The 6,089-nt window shown below is 39.3% G+C and overlaps 1 protein-coding gene and 1 pseudogene across 1 annotated transcript in view; both read right to left on the bottom strand.

Moving 5' to 3' along the window:
- Window positions 1–6,089, bottom strand: part of VWA8 (von Willebrand factor A domain containing 8) — a 519,526-nt gene that overhangs the window by 445,528 nt on the left and 67,909 nt on the right. The gene's annotated exons all lie outside the window — the stretch shown is intronic.
- LOC102845664 lies at window positions 2,373–3,379 on the bottom strand (annotated as a pseudogene).

The following is a 6,089-nucleotide window of genomic DNA, read 5'->3' as shown; positions in this document are numbered from 1 at the left end:
AATTTGCATATGAGTAGTTGGTGGTCTGTTCCACAATCAGCTCCTGGCCTAGTTTTCACAGCTGATATTGAGCTTCTCCAGCAGTTTTTTCCACATATGTAATCGATCTGATTCCTATGCATGCCATCAGGTGAAATCCAGGTATATAACCTGCGTTTATGCCTCTTAAAAATGATAGCACACGATGACAGCACAATCGTCAATAATATAGTATGTTTAAAAATCCATTAATGATATAGCATACTTCATCCCTTATCCTACTTCATTACTTATCTGTGCACATGCATGTATACATATACTTGTATGTCTGTCAAGTACTACTCATAGGGACCGTGTGAACAACCAATGTGAACCCTGTCATATCCTGTGCTATCTTCATCATGTATGATACACTTGCTACAATTATGCCAATGCATGTGTTAATCCATCTCATTGATGGTTTTCTTCTTTCTCACTGACCCTCCACATTTCCAAACATGCTGCCTTTTCCCAAGGAATACCTTCTCCTAGCAATATGCTCAAAGTATGTGAGATAAAGCTTCATCATCCTTGCCTCCAAGGAGCACTCAGATTTCACTTTTTCCAAGACATAACTGTTTATTCTTCTGGTATTCCATGGGATATGCAGGCAACTCGATGGCCCATAACAACAACAATAACAAATAATAAAAAAAAAAACCACCAACGATGTTGTTAGGTATCAAGTCAGCTACGACTCATGAGCCTGTTAACAACAGCTCACAACCTTGTCTTACTCTGGGCCGTCATTATTATCTCTGCCTTCGTCGAGCCTATTGTTGCCATCCACCTCAGTGAGGATCTTACTCTCTGTCACTTACTATCTCCCTTTCCCAGCTTGAAGTCTTTTCCCAAGGACTGGCCCTCCAGACAACAGGCCCAGACTATGTGAGATGAGATTTCACTATCCTTGCCTCTAAGTAACAACCTGGTTACACTTTCTCTAAGACAGATCTGTTTGTTCTTTTGGCAGTCAATGATACATTGAATAACACAACTCAAGTATGTTAATTCTCCTTTGGTTTTTCTTATTTCAAACTTTCAGATGCATAAGAAACAATTAAAAATACCACCAGCAATAAAGTGTGTAAATTCTTAGTTATATGTTTTGTGTTGGAATAAAAATTAATTTGAATAAAAAGAGGGAACATTGTGCAATTTTACAGTTGATTGGAATTATAGATTGTTAATTCTTGCTTTACTTTAATCAGCAAGGTGACTAACTTATCTTAAAATAAGAAAGGGTAGAATGCACATAAAGAGGTAGATAAAAGCCTGAGCTCCCAGAAGGAAGGCTGCAGAGTGGAATGGATTTGGGGGGAGGGATTGTATAACAATGAAAGAACTTTTCTTTTACTTTTCAAAGAGAAGAGCGAATTGGGGGGCGGTAGAGGTGGGCAGGGAGAAAAGTGCAACAATGAATAAATGGAAATTCAAAATCTCTGTAAACTTTCATTAAAATTAATTTTCTGAGATCTCTAGGCAATGAAGAGAAGAAACATCTTACTTCCTTTCTTTAGTCTGCCTTGCTGAGAAACTAAGTTATAAAAAGTTGGTAATCATTCCTAGTTTTTAGGTTTTAGAGATAACTGTTCGATGTTCCATACCAGGCTTGCTTTTTAAACTAGTATCTTTGAATCAACTTGAAATCTTTCTATTCAGCTCCTTAACTTCTTGATTTCTTCCTTTTGCTTTGGCTTCTCTGCACTGTAGTACAATATTCAGAGTCTCTGCTGACATCCTTTTTGGTCTTTTCTTCTTCTTCTTTGTAATGACTTTTTACATTCTTTGTGTATTCTTGATATCCTACCACAGCTTATCTGGTCTTCCTTCATTAGTGTTCAAGGCCTCAGTCCTGTTTCTGAGTTAGTTTTTAAATTCAAGTAGGATAGACTCAAAGTCAACTGTTGATTCCTGTAGATTTGATTTCACCTTCTTTAGCTTTAATTTGAATTTGCATGCGAGTAGTTGATGGTCCGTTCCACAATCAGCACCTGGCCTGGTTTTTACTCTGATATTGAACTTCTCTAACAATTCCTTCTACAGATGTAATCAATCTGATTCCTGTGCCTACCATCAGGTGAAATCCATGTGTATGACTTGCATTTATGTTTCTTATAAAAGATATTTGCAATGAATAAATCTTTGTGCAAAATTCTATCATTTCCAGCCTCATTTCTGTCACCAACTCAATGGTTTTTTTGTTTTGTTTTTTTTTGCAAGAATTGTTTTATTAACTAAAAAAGATTTAAACCATCAAATAGTAATGAACTATCAGACTCCAAAACTTCCAGTTTTCTAGTTGTAAAATCAAGACAAAATGGAAAAATTCAATGACTTTTAAAAATACAAGATTAATTCTTGTCATTGAGTTCCTCCAATGGCAATCGATTTTAGAGAAGACGGCGTACATGTCTCAGGGCTTCTTGAGCCTTATCAAGGTCATCTTTTAACTTGTTGTATTGCTCCACATCAAAACGTTCTTGCTTTGATTTCTTATAGAAGAAGTTAGAAACTGCCTACTACTAATAGCTTTGTAAGTATAATCCTGTCGAGTGACTAGAAAGTATGCAAAAAAGGCCATGGAATTTGCAACTGTGATGAAGTAAGTAACTGGTTCCATGATGTCCCAGGAGTACACCCACCATGTGAACCAAGCCAGTGCCCCGCCCTGCACGGACAGCAGCGCTAAGCCAGTCCATAGGAGTCTGTTGATTCTGGCTTCAGAGCGACCTTCAGTTCTAGTTTTCAGCTGTTCAAAGGGCTGCAGCTCTTTCTTCAGGTGGTCAATTTTCTCCAGTAAATAGTTCTCTTTCTTTTTCTGATATTCATCAAAATGTATGGCTCTAAACAGTCTGTGAACCAAAGACATCATGGTTTCCGTCTCAGTAGCATGCTCACTACTCAGACTTTCTTGCTTGGGCCAGTGTACATCATATGTTATTTTATTGATGACAAGTTTAAAATCATTCATTAGTAGAATTCCCATTAAAGTTGAAGCTGAAATCTTGCTGCCATCTGCTGCAAAGATGGCTGCAGTTTTGACCCCTTTATCTTCATTTTGTATGTCCTGAAGGAATGAACCAAGTGTTGATAACATTGGTTTGACTACAAATTGGCATCGCTCATTTCTGGATGGCAAAGGGAGCGTTATTAAAGGAAGGCCGTATCTATAATTAACTTTAATTTCATCAGATGGCACCACTGCACTGTAAAGGGATGAGAGAGGGTATTTCAGATTTTCACATAGCTTCCCACAAAAAATCTGGGGGTTGCGCCTCGGCGGGTTCGCGCGGCCCCTGGTCTCGGGAGCTGGCAGCAGTGGCAGGCGCCACGGCCTGGGACCTCCCCTCAGGAGCATCATCCTCCCCCGGGGCGCCGGGCTCCCGCAGGAGTTACCGGGACATCCTCTCCACACGCCCGGAGCCTCGGCGGCGGCAAGCGACACACAGCCCGGCGTTCGCGGTGCGCAGAAACGCCCGCCTCCCGCCGTCCGGGCCGCGCGGGGCCAACTCAATGTTTTTTAACTACTGATCTTTCTTCCTGGTTCCCAACTTTTGCATTCCAGTCACCCATTATTATTAATGCATTTTGATTGCACGTTCGATCGATTTCGGACTATAACAGTTGGTAAAAATCATGTTTCTTCCTCTTTGGCTCTGGTTGTTGGTTCATAAATTTGAATGATAGTGGTATTAACAGGTCGTCCTTGTATGTGTATGGGTATTATCCTATCATTCACAATATCACATTTCAAGATGGATCTAAAAACGGCCTTGTTAACTATGAAAGTGACCTAATTTTTTCTCACCTTTTCATCTCCAGTGTAGAAGATCATATGAGCATCTCATTCAAAATGTTTCATGCCAGTCCATCTCATTCCGCCAACACTTACTATGTCTATATTTATGAATTCCATTTATTTCTTAAAAATTTCCAGTTTTCCTACATTCATGCTTCTCATATTCCACATTCTCATCATTAGTTTCTGTTTACAATTGTTCCTCCTCCTTTGTGTTTCCAAAGTTGAGGGCTCAGCCTAAGATGCCATATCTGTTATTCTACTCTATGTGTGCTCTATTTATTATACATAGGGTTGTCAAAGGCCTGTTATATTTTGGACATGGATGGCCAATCCTCCTTCCTAGGCTGTCTTAAGTTGGATGCTTAGCTTTGGAACAACATCTAACAGAAAAGCATTTTAATGAAAGGAGCAAAAGACACTTCCCCTTACAGAGATAACTGTACATGTAGTGCCCTCCCCCTGCATGTGTGTCTTGTCCTTTCCCTTGCCCTGAATATTAGCATCCTTTGCACTCCCTCCTAACACCATCCAGCCCCCCTCCTCCCCTTCCCTCAGCAACCCTTTGGCTTAGGCCACAAGTCACTCCTGTGATGTCTTGCGCCTCACAATATTACTGGTCTCACATTTAGAAGGATTTAAGTCCAAATCTCGTGTATAGGTTTCAGGGAGGGATTTTTGTCTTGAGCAGTACTGGGGAAAGGTTCTTGCCCCTGAGCTTCTGCTCCAGGACTATTGTCTTGTGACATAGGGTCTTCCTTTTGGACCACACAGCTGTCACAATACAAGAATTTCCATGGTGAAGGCCACGTCTCCTTTTGATCTGGGATGCTAGCGCTGGGGTTCCTGACGTGAATTAGGGGCACAAAAGGTGAAACCAGACTTTAGTTCTTTGTGGAGCTCTGGGTTTCTGACACCGATTGGGCCTGATATCTCACCTGGCCTAGGCTGGCTGGTGGGTAACAAAGCCAATGGGATCCTTGGAGAATAGGGGATACCTGAGGGGGAGTCAAGATGGCAATCTCAACTTGCTTTTTACTTGATGTAAATATAAATCTTAGCACTCACTGGTCAAAGGTTTTTCCTGCATACTTTTCAGTTTGGAGTCACTGCTTTTATTCAACTTTGACCACGCATCTGACCTTCCATGAAAGGGATCTAGCCATTTAAATGTCTGAAATCTGGCAATTTCCAAAAAAAAAAAAGCCAAGTCGGTCTCTTCAGCTTCCTCTACCATTATAATTGTAATTTTCATAATTATAGAATCTCAGCTTAATTATCTATATTTCTATCAATTATTATCAATATTTATTAATTAGTATGACTAATATCTTGACCTTGTGTTGTTGTTGTTATTAGGTGTCGTCCACTTGAGTATGATTCATAGCTACCCTATGAACAACTAATTTGAATCCTGTCCTATTCTGTGCCATTCTCATCATCTGCCACAATTACTACAGTCACTGTGTCAATACATCTTGTTGAGAGTCTTGCTCTCTTTTTCTGACCCTCAATCTTTCCAATCATGACAACTCTTTCCAGGGAAGAGCCTCTCTTACCAATATGTCCCAAATATGAGAGATGAAGCTTTGCTATCCTTGTTCCAATGAGAGCTCTCTGGCTGCACCTTTTCGAAGATACACCTGTTCATTCTTTTGGCAGTGCATATTGACTTTAGAATTTAATTTATTTTCAAGATCTTTAAGAATTGAAGGTAGTAGTTCCTAATCACATGTAAGATTTGCCCAAGTTGCCAGTAAATAAAGTACTAAGGTTTAAGACTAAGACTAAGAATAAAATTTTCCATTTGGCACAGAATCAAAGTTATATTTACTGAATAACTGAATAATTTATACACCAATGTACTTCCTTAAGTAGGAGAGAATGGCATGGAACTACTTAAATACAGAGCCCTGGGAACTGTGTATAATCTTAAGTATGCATATGGGAAAGTCTTCCACCTCACTATGCTACTCAAACAGGGGGAATAGTTTAATTGTTGAAAATTCAGTGCACTATTGACATTTAGTACTGTTAAATGCAATGTCCAAGACAGTCCCGCCCTGTCTAATATGTCAAGAGCATCCTACTTGATAAAAACTACATTTAGGTCAACACTTTTCTCTCAAGGTTTCGGTCATTTGCACACCACTAACAAGTAATTCCAAATTAGTCACAAATGATCCCAGTAAAAGTATTCTTCTCAGATTTTTCTATTTTCTTTTTTTTATTTTATTTATTTAGTTTGTTTATTTTTCATTTCAATGAA

This window comes from Elephantulus edwardii, unplaced genomic scaffold (assembly GCF_000299155.1).
Source record: "Elephantulus edwardii isolate Elephantulus edwardi_28Jun2011 unplaced genomic scaffold, EleEdw1.0 scaffold00036, whole genome shotgun sequence".
Classification (NCBI taxonomy): Eukaryota; Metazoa; Chordata; class Mammalia; order Macroscelidea; family Macroscelididae; genus Elephantulus; species Elephantulus edwardii.
The sequence above is the reverse complement of the archived record's forward strand: the minus strand, read 5'-3'. Positions and strand labels throughout refer to the sequence as shown.